General features: G+C 42.1%; 2 long non-coding RNA genes across 5 annotated transcripts; both read left to right on the top strand.

Annotated features, from left to right (window-relative positions):
* Positions 1–585: 585 nt before the first annotated feature.
* LOC139108799 (uncharacterized) lies at positions 586–8,437 on the top strand. 3 transcript variants are annotated; one of them, XR_011546723.1, is made up of 9 exons: positions 586–764; positions 858–994; positions 6,153–6,269; positions 6,574–6,833; positions 6,912–7,029; positions 7,245–7,316; positions 7,389–7,599; positions 7,677–7,810; positions 8,024–8,437. It is a non-coding gene; the product is annotated as an uncharacterized lncRNA (long non-coding RNA). The 3 variants fall into 3 exon arrangements; XR_011546722.1 differs by having other exon boundaries at positions 7,386–7,599; XR_011546721.1 differs by lacking the exon at positions 7,389–7,599.
* Positions 8,438–9,445: 1,008 nt separating this feature from the next.
* Positions 9,446–11,207, top strand: LOC139108953 (uncharacterized). 2 transcript variants are annotated; one of them, XR_011546757.1, is made up of 5 exons: positions 9,446–9,666; positions 9,754–9,894; positions 9,998–10,669; positions 10,748–10,927; positions 11,050–11,207. It is a non-coding gene; the product is annotated as an uncharacterized lncRNA (long non-coding RNA). The 2 variants fall into 2 exon arrangements; XR_011546756.1 differs by lacking the exon at positions 11,050–11,207 and having other exon boundaries at positions 10,748–10,969.
* Positions 11,208–13,576: the final 2,369 nt, after the last annotated feature.

The raw sequence follows: 13,576 nt of genomic DNA, 5'->3' as shown, positions 1-13,576 counted from the left end.
GCGGAACCTGTGCGTCCGACACGGTCCTCGCGGCCTAGTTTGTAATCCGCGCCGCCGACTCGCGAACGCGAAACCTGTGCGTCCGACACGGCCCTCACGGCCTGGTTTGTAATCCGCGCCGCCGACTCGCGAACGCGAAACCTGTGCGCCCGACACGGCCCTCACGGCCTGGCTTGTAATCCGCGCCGCCGACTCGCGAACGCGAAGCCTGTGCGTCCAATACGGCCCTCACGGCCCGGTTTGTAATCCGCACCGCCAACACAGAGCCTGTGCGTCCGACACGGCCCGAGCGGCCCGTCCTGTAACCCGCGGAGACCTGTATAACCGACGCGGCCTGTTACCTAGGATAAGTCCGGAAGCGACCCGCACTAGCGTTCTCTGGGAATCCAGCTCACGGCAGATAGCCGTTTTTCGTGACCATTTATTCTTGAGTTTATTACTGTATATATCTTCCTTTTCGTTAGACTGAGTGTATCATTTTGACTAAATATTCTTTCTTTCTTTTATTAATAAATTCTTTATTTTTCGATTAACCCAAGTCTCGGTTTTCTTTATACTCGTACCCTGGCTTCCGACGAGCTCTCCGGACCGGAAATTACCGTGCTACAGACGGAATATTAAAAGCGCAACGATATTTTATATCATTTTGGGGACAATATTTATGGCAGGAAACGCATACAAAGCCAACAAAATTAGATTATTCTAATTTAGCCCAAAGTATAGTTACTGCGTATCCGAAGCTTAGTGGTGTCAGAAATGGTTGTGTAAGTATTATTATTTTATATATGTATTGTTATATACTTTATGATTTTTAATTTTTATTTGTCACACATGTAATAAAGTTTTTGTTTTACTAGGAAATTGTCAGATGACAATTAAGTACATGGATTAAAAATCATCGATTAAACAAAAATAGACTACAGTTAAAAAAACATAGCAGCGAGCCAAAAACTGAAACTACAAACTTGGCATCTATTGTTCCATCTTCTTCTATGTAAGTTTAAAAATAATTTTTAATTTAACAATAAAAGAAAGTAACATTTATATATGAGCCGTTTATTTTGAAAGTGGCCTAAGTCCATTTATCTTTAAATCGAGATATTTAAGGGTTTGCGTTTCTATAAATTTAAAAATATACGTATGGGATACTAATGAGTCATACCGCTTAAATGTATCTAAGGGTGTTAAATTTATAGTTTCTATTAAAATAGTGGCAATTATTAAGTGAATAATATGCGTTTTTTTATCAAGAATGGAGTTAGGCCACTTTCAAAATTAACAACCAGATTCATTATAAAATTTGAAGGTGCCCAAGTCCACTCAACATAATTTAAGATACTTCAAATTGAAAAAAAAACAATACTGAATTTATTTTACATATCTTTAAAACACTTCAGAAACGTAATATTTATACCATTAAATACATTTTTTGACTACATAACGTACAAAATTATAAACATAAATTTATTACAAAACATATTATTACAAATACATTTTGTGCATGTAAAAAGTATTTGAAGAAATCATGATGTTCCGGTGGTATATATCGTAATAGGTCCATTATGTCCTTGAATTTTGCTGTAATAATTTGTCTGATATTCTTATACAGTGGTGTCAATACAATATTTTCGAACTTTCTTGGTCTACCCCGACGTGGTAATAAATTCAGGACTTAAAAATTTTTATTCTCATTCATTGATGTCTTATAGAAAATTTTATACGGTTCATTTCTGACAAAACGCATCCAACATATTTTTAGCCAGTTTATTGATTCTCCATTAGAATTTTTTACTTTTAAAATTGCATCTTCTAATAATTTTGTTGATACAAAATCTTCTTGTCTCATTTCATTTACAATAAAATTATTACTTTTCCGACACTTTTTAATAATCTTGTAATAATCTTGGGGAACAAACAGTAAATTATTTTTCTTTATTGACATTTCTACCACGCCAAAATCTCTATCATTTGGTAAAAACGAATGTCCTGATATTAAAAATTTGTGATCTATGATTTCCACATTATTTTCCAAAGTTTGGACAAGTTTTAACCACATTAAAGCTATTTTAATGTTTCTGCTTTGCCCGGTGCACATGTCACTGTAAGCTATAATGTGTCTTTCACTTTTTAAATTTTTAACATGTTTTAGGATGCATGAAACAATTTCTTGAGCACCTCTGGATGCAATAGTTTCATCCCAAACGTACATGTAAACATTATCGTCATGAAAATTGTGAATGCCTAAATTTAGGACATACATACTGCGTTTGTAATATGCTACTGAGGTAGTCAACTTGGGATATGGTAATGCTTTTTGCAAGTCGAACGAGAAAGCAAAATAATAATCTGAATTACGTAATACTTGCTCCTGATCTTGCTTCATTGAATTCCTAGCTGATTCCGCTAATCTTAAATGGACATCGTGTTCTTCTGTAAGTCTATTTTTTTCTTCATCATCAGTCGATGCTTTAATTTTAATGTTTAATAAGTCGCATTTTTGACACGTATCTTTGCGCGGTTGGTGGAAATGTAAATCAAAATCTTTTTTAAATATTTTTCTGTAAGTCCACTCATTAACGGCTTTTATTCTATTTTCTTCGCAATGAAGCCCGTATAAATTAAACATTTTCCTCAGAGTTAGATCAGGATGTAAATATCTTCTATTAGGATTATGAAATCTGGTATAATGGAATTCAAATTTAGGAAAACTTTTAATATGGTTATGAACGTGATTTTTCCCTTCCTCAGATAATTTTCTTGATGATCCAACCATCATCCCACGTAAATCATTGCCTACATTTTTAGAGTTTAATACTCGTTTTAAGCGTCCTTCATTTATTTTAAAAGTATCCAATAAGAATTTTTTACAGACGGGAACTTTTCCGTTTTTAGAATTTAATAAATACGTAAAACTCCAGTTTCTTGGCGAACCTTTTCCGTTTGTTGGACGTCCTCGTTCCACAATTTTGCGCTCGACAGCTTCGTAAAGCAATACATTTTGTTTGTTAAAATCTCTCAAACCCCAAAACTTCTCAAAAATATTCTTTCTTTCTCCTTCATCGTAGTTTTTAGTGCAAGCATTCCGACAACGGCAATCTTTGTTTTCGAAAATTTTTTCAGGTACAATATTTCCGGTTTGAGTACAATACCTTTTTCCTGAATTCCGTTTAATCTTTCGCACTTTTTGGATGTATGGTTCATCAATCTTTTGTCCATTGTTATTCGTATCTTCATTCTCTGAAGACGAATATTGTTCGATAATTCTGTTTCTTTTTCAATTTTTTTTTTAATTATTATTTACTATTTCTTCTTCACTATCTGAACTAAATAAAAATAGTCTTGTTCTGTTCTTCCCCATGGGTGAAATAATTTCTAAAATTTAACATTAAATTTTAAGTTTTATATTAATTAAACGTTATTCAACTAACGTAATTGTCCAAAAACCGAGGTTAACTTGTAAATACTAATTAATTAAAATTACCTTCATCACTACTTTTCGACATTATCAATAGTAAATATCTTGATTTAAGTATAAATGGAGTTAGGCCACTTTCAAACTATACGATTTGATTATTAAACTAACTCTGAGAACTTATGTGTTAAGAATTATCGTATTTCCTCGGATTATAAGCAACTTGAAATGCTTTACTGATAAATAACATGAAGTTGTGCACGTAACCATGACAACCAGAAAAAATTAAAAAATGGAGTTAGGCCACTTTCAAAATAAACGCTGGCCGAGGCGTTGCAGGCGCTGCGGGCGCACACGGACACGGCATTGTGCTTAGTGTGCGTATGATGCCCGTCTGCAACACAGTATACTAAGAGACAGTAGGGACAGTGAGCGTCGGTACCTTTGATCTTTTTCAGCCAAATATTTCTGGTCACATGACTCGGCGCCATGTTTTTGGGCGGCAAATGCCGTATGAATAATTTTGTGGGCCTCGAGAAATTGAAGTCTTTAGGCAGCAAATGCCGTATAAATAGTACGTGGGCCCCGAGAAATTAAACAATGTTTTTATTTTAATTTTGCATATTGCACATTGGAGAGGTGGATTTGTTTACAATTATATTGCACGTAAACGAATGTAGCGGTTCGCATTTTCTGTTTCTAAAAGTTATGTTGCAACTTTATGTGTTGCAATCATTCTGATCACGAGTGTACACGTTGTAAGAAATTAAACAAAGTTACAGCACTAAGCCCAATACTAGCTTATAAAGCTAGTGTATGTACACTACTTTTTAAGCTAGTGTTGAGCTTAATGTTAAAACTTTGTTCAATTTCTTGCATCGTGTATGTACACCGAGCTTTAGGGACCATCAATTACTAGAATCTTGGTCCGTCTCATAGTTACACCTTATGTCAACTGCCTTTATTAAATAAATATATTTCTTTTCTTTTGTTTTACTATGAGTTCAGGGTTGTTAACCCTTTTAAAACATAACAAATACTTTATTAAACTGTATTGAAATTAAAGCAATTTCAAATTAATTTACAGTCAACGCTATTGGTGCGGCCAAAAACATGGCCGCTCGTAGATGCGCGAGCGAAACTGCGCGGCTCACAAATTTTCGCTTATTATCCCTACTGTCTCTTAGTATTGTAATGGTCTGGTCGATAGGTGAATAAAGAAACTGGTCCGGGTATATCGTGTTCTTTTATTTCCATTCACTTCTAGTAGTTTTACAGACGACTCGTCCTCCGTTCTGCGTTCGCCCGCTTTTAAATCTAGCGCCTTGGTCGCCATCTATAAATACTCTTAGTCGAGTCGAGCGAGCTGCCATCTACATGATTTACTGTTCTCAGACCAACTATGTGTTCGCGCGCAGAGCGAACACCAGTGCCGCTCCTTTTCCCCAAATATACTACAGCTCGGCCCTCCTGACCTCGCCCGCGTCTCGCGGGTGTTACATTTATTTCGCTCAATATAGCCCGTTTCACCATTAACAATATTTAATTTACATTATTTGGATTCAGAGATACACTCTTCGTACTTAACACAATTATAATTTGTGCTACAATCTTGAGGCGCTCGTTATAATTCTATTACTAATTGGAATATGTGTCCAATACTCGACCTAATCAAATCGGAAGCAACTTACATTACTTAATCAAAATAAGAATCGGAAATCCGCTTAATATTCGATAGAATTAAAACCGGAACCTAATATAATGTTCCCATCATAATCTGAATCGGAATCGGGATACAGACCCTTTTGCATTGTATCATTTCTCTTGGAAGAAGAGACATGAATTTCAATCCCATACTGACTTATCGTTACATTTATACAATTGTCGCAGTCAACTTAAAACTACTTTCGTTATCGTACTATTTTAACTTAATTTTCTAATTATCAAATGCTTTCATTCACACTAAACTGTTTGTAATACGTAGATTACTTGGAAGGATATTCGTTTGTCTACATTTATTTCGCCGGTTTCAATTTATCCGCTGACAATATCGCATTATATGGTCTACTTGTAATATTAAATTCCGGCACGTCTGTTACTACATACCGATTATTGTTCAATACCTTTGCCACTACATATGGTCCCCTATAATTTGACTTAAGTTTGCGTGATTGCCCCGGGAGATTTTGTGTGTCTTTTACAAAGATCGATTGCCCCGCGCTATATAATGTCGGTTTTTTATGTAAACTATAATAATATATTTTGTTGTAATTGCGTATTTTTTCTGTTGCCACAGCGGCTGAGTCTCGCGCTTTATTCCTTTCTAGTTCTATTTGGTGATCTATGCCTAACAAGTCGTCGACCAATGCCGTGATTTTAAAATCTGAATGGTTTCGTTGGTCATATCCTAATAATAGCCGACTAGGAGTGTTTTTAAGCGATGCGTTTCTTGTGTTATTTATTACATATTGTATCTGTGGAAGCACTTCACACCACGTTGTTTCGCTTGTCGCGGCTTTCGTTAACGAAGATTTAACAAATCTGTTTGTGCGCTCTGCCAAACCATTTGCCCACGGTGACGCTACCGCAACCTGTCGCTGTTTAATGTGTAAATGTTCTAAAAAGGTTGTAAATTCCTTCGCGGTGAATGCGGTACCGCGGTCGGTTACGATCAGGTTCGGTGTACCAAAAATGTTAATTAGAGATTTCAATTTCTCTATAGTTTCTTTTGCTGTCATAGAACGTGTCGGCATTAACCATGTATATCGCGTAAAGGCGTCCACGACAACTAATATGTGTCGACACCCGTTTGACTCTGGCAACGGCCCGAAGTGATCCATATGCAAGATTTCGAAAGGTAATCGCGGTTTTTCACTTATATTTAATTCTCCCTCGTGTGCATGGGATGAGGTATTCGCCGCCAGACAAGTTATACAATTCTCAATATAATCTCTTACTTTTTTCCTTAATCCGGGAAACCAATATGTTTTATATATCCCCTCTATTGTTTTATCGGCCCCGCAATGAGCCATTTCATCGTGGTATACCTTAATTAATGGATTAATCATGCCTTCCGGAATATAAAACCGATCCCTGTCTTCCCCTTTTTTGTATACTAGACCCTCTATCAGACTAAATTTGTCGTGTGGCTTCTTTTCTAGACTCTGCGCTAACTCTTTCACGGTGGGATCGCGAAGCTGACGATGTACCAATTCCGCCTCCAACGGCAGGGAGTCCACCAACGCTACGTGCCTACTTAGTGCATCCACGTGAGACATCTGTTTTCCCGGACGGTGGGTTACTTTAAAATGATAGTTCTGTAATGCCAGGGTCCAACGAGCGATTCTAGGGTTGAGATTGTCCTTGTTAACTGCATAAACCAACGCGTTGCAGTCTGTTACAATCGTAAAGTTCAAACCGTGTACGTATATATGGAATCTCTCTACTGCCCTTACTATTGCGAGCATCTCAAGCTCGAAACTATGATATTTTGTTTCAGTTTCGCTGGTTGATTGACTAAAATAGGCCACCGGTGCCCAACCAACGTCTGTTTGTTTTTGCAGCAAAACAGCAGCAAGACCCTGCGCGCTTGCATCCGTATGCAGTTGCGTTTCCAGGTTTGGATTATAAATCCTCAAGACCGGGTTCGACTTAAGTTCTTTTTTTAAAGTTTCAAATGATTCCATACATTCTCCATCAAATCTAAACTCTACTTTTTTTTTAAGCAGATTATATAAAGGCCTGGCTTTGACTGCAAAGTTTTTTATAAATTTCCTAAAATAGCTGGCCAACCCGAGTAACCTCTGAACCTTATGTACCGATTTTGGCTTAGGAAATCTATCAACTGCTTCCGTATGACGAGATCTCAGAGTTATTCCCTCGTCACTGACCACACATAGCCAAGGTATTGTACCCTTTTCTTTAGAAATTGACATTTGCTATAGTTTAATTCTAATCTATATTTCTTTAAAAGAAGTAATGTGGCTCTGAGCGATTTTAAGTTCTCATCTACGGTATTTGACGCTATCATAATATCGTCTATATATACTATCGCTTTGTCCTGCCTAATTAACGGCTGCAGGATTTGTACTAACCGTTTCTGAAACTCGGCCGGGCTCTCACAGAAACCGAATGGGAGCCGCTTGTACTCATACTGCTCATCAGGCGTTGCAAATGAGAAATACTTGGTATCGTCCGGATGCACCCGAATCTGGTGGAACCCGTCACGCATGTCTAAGACCGTGAATATTTTTTTATTTCCCAGAGTTGACAAGCAATCCTCGACGTGCGGAAAAGGATATTTTTGTTTCGCGACTCTATTATTGAGGGGACGAAGATCCACGCAAAGACGGTTGGAGCCGTTTTTCTTTTGGACCGGTACTACCCGCGCGCAATACGGTGAGTTACTTGTTTTAATTATATCTTTATCTAGGAGGTCATCTATTATTTTTTGAATTTCTATACGTTGTGTATATGCGAACTTTCGCGGCGTGTACGCGTAAACAGAGTTATCTTTTAAGTTCACCCTAACATAATAGTCGTCCTTTTCCTCCGGTATATCTATGTTTTCAATTTCTGTTATTAAGTCTTTCAGCTTATTTTTATTTTCAGACCCGACGTCCGTCTGGCATTGTTCCAACACTGTTTCTATAACCGACGTTACTTCGCAAACATTAAACTGAGGCCATAATAATTTTTCTGCCTCGTCTACCTCTGAACAAGGTGTGTATGTAAATGTTATTTTATTTCGGTTTAGAAAGTCGCGTCCTAGTATTATTTCGCTACTAAACTTGTTATTTTTCAGTATAAGAAACTCGCCGTTAAAACTATTTTCGGGCCATCGTTCAAATTTAATTACCGCTATGTATTTTCCATATATTTCAATGGGCATGCCGTTTATTGCTTGGAACCGTACTTCCGATTTTTTCATTTCGTCTGATTTACAATTATCCCGCCAAATATCTTCTCGTATAAATGACACTGGACTACCGGTGTCTACTAATACCTTTAGATTACATGTTTTATCATTACATTTGATTATCTTGTAACGAGGTAGGCACCTACCTCGCCCCGGCAAAACATCGGCCGGCCCGTCGGACCGAACATCGTCCGACGGAATAGGGGCGCGGTGCGCCCCGACCCTTTTTTAAAACACCGCGAAGATTAACGCGCACCGTTATCGGTAAGCGTACCGCCGTCCCGCGTCGCGCGAAAATTAATACTATTAACGATCGCGACGAGCGCTGCGACGCCAACCCCCGGGAACCCGAACGCCCCGGGCCACGCGAAAGACCAAATAAAAAGGCCGGGTACCGAGCGATCGAGAGCAGTCTTCCGATCTACTGAGCTCCGTTCCGGGCCTCCGCTCAGTAGCTTCCCAGACAACCAAGCAACCCAGGAGTCGCTAAGCACGAGGGTCGAGCGTTCTCGGCCTTCGCCAAGAGTTCTTGGCCGCGACACCGCCTCCTTTCCTCCGAAGCTCCCAGGTCGCCAGCCACAGCGGATAAAGCGGGGTGAAGCGTGCTTCGCCTCCGCCGAGCGTTCTCGGTTTATCCCGTGGCAGACACCCGTACAGCATCTCCAGCCGCTTCGGCGGTTCCTGACGAGCGCGGCGCAATCCGGAGGTAAAGAGTATTTCGCCTCTGCCGAGCGTTCTCGGCGATTGCCCCCCGCGCTCCCGTTCCTAGAGAAACCGCGGTCCATCATAGGGAGGGCACCTTATTGTACCAACGCGCGCGAATTCCCGCGACCGACGACGATTCCATTTGCGTCACCCGTGCGATAGGCGCCGCGTCCTAAAAACGTATATAAAGAAAAGCAAAACTCACGCGACCGCCGACAACTCTGTTTACGTCGCCCTTACGAAAAAAAAAAGACACGAGACTCTAAGTGCTTTCGCTCCTTCCCGCGGACACCCCGGCCGGCCCTGAACGCACGCGACGACTCGCCGAATACCGCGGCGAGTCGCTTGACCGTGTCCGGCCACACGGAGGGGAGAAAGGGGGGTGTTACAATCTTTATAGCACGCTCGTTAATACTTAAATTAAAATCTCGCTCTGCAACCGCCATCACGGTGATGTCCTCTTCCTGGTCCTGATGTTCCGCAGCGACGGCTGCCACGCTGACCGGTTGTCGTCGATCGTGAATCTCATCGTTGCGCCGCAGCTTCGGACACTCCGGTCTCCGATGTCCCAGCTCTCGGCAATGAAAGCACGTCATTTCCGTCTCTCTGGTGGCTGGTTTTCGCTCAGTCGGTCTGTACCCGTTTCTTGTAGACTCGTACCTGATACTCGGGTCCTTAGATTAAAACGATTTGTGATTAATGTTTGCATTCTTTTTAGCGTACTCACACGATGCGGAGGTGATTCTACGCATCTCCTCCAGAAAGTATTCAATCGACTCGGCTTTTATTGTGGCTGCCGTTGCTCGGAGAGAGGCCTTGCCTATTCCTCCGACTATCAGATTTATCGCGTCGCGCACAGGTAATTTTAGAGGCTTCATTAATGAGAGTTTATTGATGGCATACGCCTGAAAAGTTTCTTTGCTAAACGCCCAACGTCGGGCCTCAACTTTTTGCATCTGCAGGTAGAATGGAACTCGATTCTCGAACACGCACAGCAACGCTTCTCGTAGAGCCGTCCAAGATCGGATCACTGGCCCGGTTTGAAACTCGAACCAAGTTTTTGCGTCTTTAACGAGCTTACTGGAGGCCGCAAGCAGAACCGTCCCGGAAGATACGCGATGGATTTCAGCAATTTGGTCCACCCGCTCTATCCAGCAATTAACGTTTTTATCCTCTGTGCCACCGAATTGAGAAATTTGCTGGGCTATTAGCCTTACTGAATTTACTGGTGCAGATTCGTTATCGGTAAAGTAATCAACGTCTGACCTTATTCTTTCGATTCCAGATGAAGCGATTCTCTCCTCCGTCGGCGCCGCCTGCGGGTTGTCCATTCGTTCGACGTTCTGCACACTTTCCATCGGACTGCTGCCCTGAGGACCCTCCGTCGGTCGCCATTGAGTAATCAGCCGGGTAAATTGCTCCATCATCAGTTGATTTTGCCGTTCCATCATCCGTTGGTTCTGCTGCTTCATTTCTTCCATAAAAGCCGTCATCAAACTCTGCGCTGATCCGGCCGCACCTCCTCCAGTCCTGGTCCTTCCCGTCGGGGCCGATTTCGTGGATTTTACCGTGTCCTCCTCTTCTTCCACCGGTCCCGCTCCACTAGTACCTTCGCCTGGATCCCGTCGCAGAAGGTAAGCCATGATTGTCTCCACAATTGCCTCTTTATTACCCGTAACAATTAATTGGTATTTTTTTGCTTCTTTTTTTAGAGCCTCGACCGTCATGCCCGTTAGGCGCTCTCTTTCCATGGTCTCATCCACGTCGTCCATCGTAATCGTTAACTTTGATGGGATTCGTCTAGCTGACGTATTCTTTACTGGAGATTGCCGACTGCGTGGCCTACTCCTTTTATATTCTGTCTCGAAAGACTAATGCAAATTTCTTGCACGGTAAGTTTAAACTATTATAGAATTAACTCAGTTTCTATGGTCTTACTCCGACTCATTTTAACTATGCTCCAGCTCCGAATTAAATTACTTTTGGTCTAACTCCGAATTTATTTATTTGATAGCTGCGCTGACTCCGATGGCTATCAATTGGACTTACTCCGATTTTTTATAGACAGTTGGGCTAACTCCGACGGCTATCTTCACTGGCCTCTTTGAAGGACTTGGCCTTCAATCCCACTGATGATCTGTAATGGTCTGGTCGATAGGTGAATAAAGAATCTAGTCCGGGTATATCGTGTTCTTCTATTTCCATTCACTTCTAGCAGTTTTACAGACGACTCGTCCTCCGTTCTGCGTTCGCCAGCTTTTAAATCTAGCGCCTTGGTCGCCATCTATGAATACTCTTAGTCGAGTCGAGCGAGCTGCCATCTACATGATTTACTGTTCTCAGACCAACTATGTGTTCGCGCGCAGAGCGACCACCAGTGCCGCTCTTTTTCCCCAAATATGCTACAGTATACTGTAAGAGGAAGTTCTTTTTTCTAGTGAGATTCCCCTGGAAGCCGCTCAGGATGAATAAAGAAAACTTTTATAAGTGTGTCAGGTCTCACTTTATTGGTCCTATCTTCGATCCGTTTCCTCTGCGCGTTACTGAACGACTCCCCGAGCCGACGGCCGTTCGAAGCCGGCTGCCCGTTGAGCGATCGTGCTGCCCACGTGCGTTCATCTATATACATCAGCTCTAAGAGCTTTGGCGGTTTCTACCAGACGGCGCTAAAGCGACCCGCCACAGCGCTGCTAGTGGTAAATCTTTTACAGCTCGGCCAGGTCTGACTCTACTTGCGGCTCGCAAGTGCCTTATTTGCTCGTGGTACAAAGTAAGCTTTGCCTGCCCAGTGGGCTAACATTTTACGTTAGATTACAATAATTTTATAAACTTTTTTTATATCTCGCCCTATCGGACACGCTGTTTACCTTATTAAGTGTCATAATCACTGACTTAGAAAACATCATAAAGTCGCTCTTTATCAACCAACCAATTAAAGAAAAAATCAAATTATTAACATAGACTGTAATAAAATAAAAAGAAAGAAATGAGAGGCCTTTGAATAGCCGAAATTTACATAATTTGAGTAGTTGGTTTAAACAAAAATCAAGTACCGTAAAGAACCATCTTAAACTACTGGAAGCTCAGGCTTCGCATCAGATTTATATTGTTACGCCCGGTATACGGAGCAGCGTGAAGCTGCCGGCTCGCTCCGAAGTCTCGGTTCCCCGTTGCCAGGGGAACGAGGATTATTATTATTTGTTAATTGACAGTTCTGCCCATGTCTCGAATTGGTGCAGACGTGTTACTGCTTGCATGCTTTTTATTAAATATCGTTCCTGTTTCTTTTTACAAATCGTGTCTCTTTCTTTCGCGGAGCTCAGGCGCCGCGAGTGTGTGTGTGAGTGAGAGTGTGAGAGACGCGAACGCGGAAACGTCCGCCGACCCGTTCCCGGCGTAACATTTTGGGGGCTCGTCCGGGATGGCTACGCATGCGGCGAAGAGGAGGCGATCCCGTCAGGAGGATCCTGCTTCGTCTGAGGCGGCGGCGTTCGAGTCGCTTCGCCAGGAGATGCGTCAACTGCGGGTCGAGCAGGAACAGAGGGAGGAGAGTCTGCGAGCTGAGATTCGTCTGCGTGATGACGCGATCACGAGGATGCAGAGCCGAATATTGCAGCTAAGTCCCTCCAATAATTTTTCGCGCGTCTCCGGTGTTCTTCCGGCGGAGGGGGGCGCGAGTTTTGTTCCGGATGTCTCTCCGGTTGAGGGTGACGCGCGTTCCGTGTCCGGGCTAAATCTAAAGTTAGACACATATGACGGTTCCGTTCCGTTGCGGGAGTTCTGTTCCCAATTTGATTTAATCGCTCGGGCGAAGCAGTGGGGACAGGAGGCGAGAACTGTTGCCCTCGTTTCTTGTCTTCGGGGTAGAGCGCGTTCGGTTCTTTGTTCTTTTCAAGATTCCGAGGGCATGGGTTACGCGGAGCTAAGAGCAAAGCTCGAGTTGTGTTTCGGGGAGCCGCGGTCTTCTCAGAATTATTATTCGCTTTTTACAAATCGGAAACAGAAAGAGGGGGAAGATTTTGCTTCTTTTGGGACGGAATTAGAGCGGTTGTCTCAATTAGCTTATCCAGAATGTCCCTATGAGGTACGGGACAAGATCGCTTGTGCTCAGTTTATTTCTGCGTTATTAGACGGTAGGGTTAAGAGAACGTTACAGTTAGAAGGAATTTCTTCACTTAAGAAGGCGATTGAGAGATCGAAAGTGATCGGGACGATTTTCGGGGAATCTTTTGATAGGAGAGTGTCAGGTTATCAGGGACGCGCGAGTTCTTTTAGAAATTTTAATTCTTTTCGTTCGGAAAAGTCCAGGGGGGACGTTAAGGAAAACGGAGGGAAAGGGGAAAGTTCGGTTAATTCTAGGAAGTATAAAGGGGGTAAGTTTTCTCGGGAGACGAAGGGGGGGGCTCGAGGAGAGTGTTGGCTTTGCGGAAAGCCAGGACACTTCCAAAATCAGTGCCCCACCCGTAAGGGAAACTCGGAATAGTCGACCTCTTCGGGGGGGGGTCGGCTAAAGTAAAGGGGGCCCCGAGAGAGTTGTTTTC

The sequence above is a fragment of the Cardiocondyla obscurior genome, linkage group LG16, assembly GCF_019399895.1.
Source record: "Cardiocondyla obscurior isolate alpha-2009 linkage group LG16, Cobs3.1, whole genome shotgun sequence".
NCBI classification, from domain to species: Eukaryota; Metazoa; Arthropoda; class Insecta; order Hymenoptera; family Formicidae; genus Cardiocondyla; species Cardiocondyla obscurior.
This window is presented reverse-complemented; position numbering and strand designations above follow the sequence as displayed.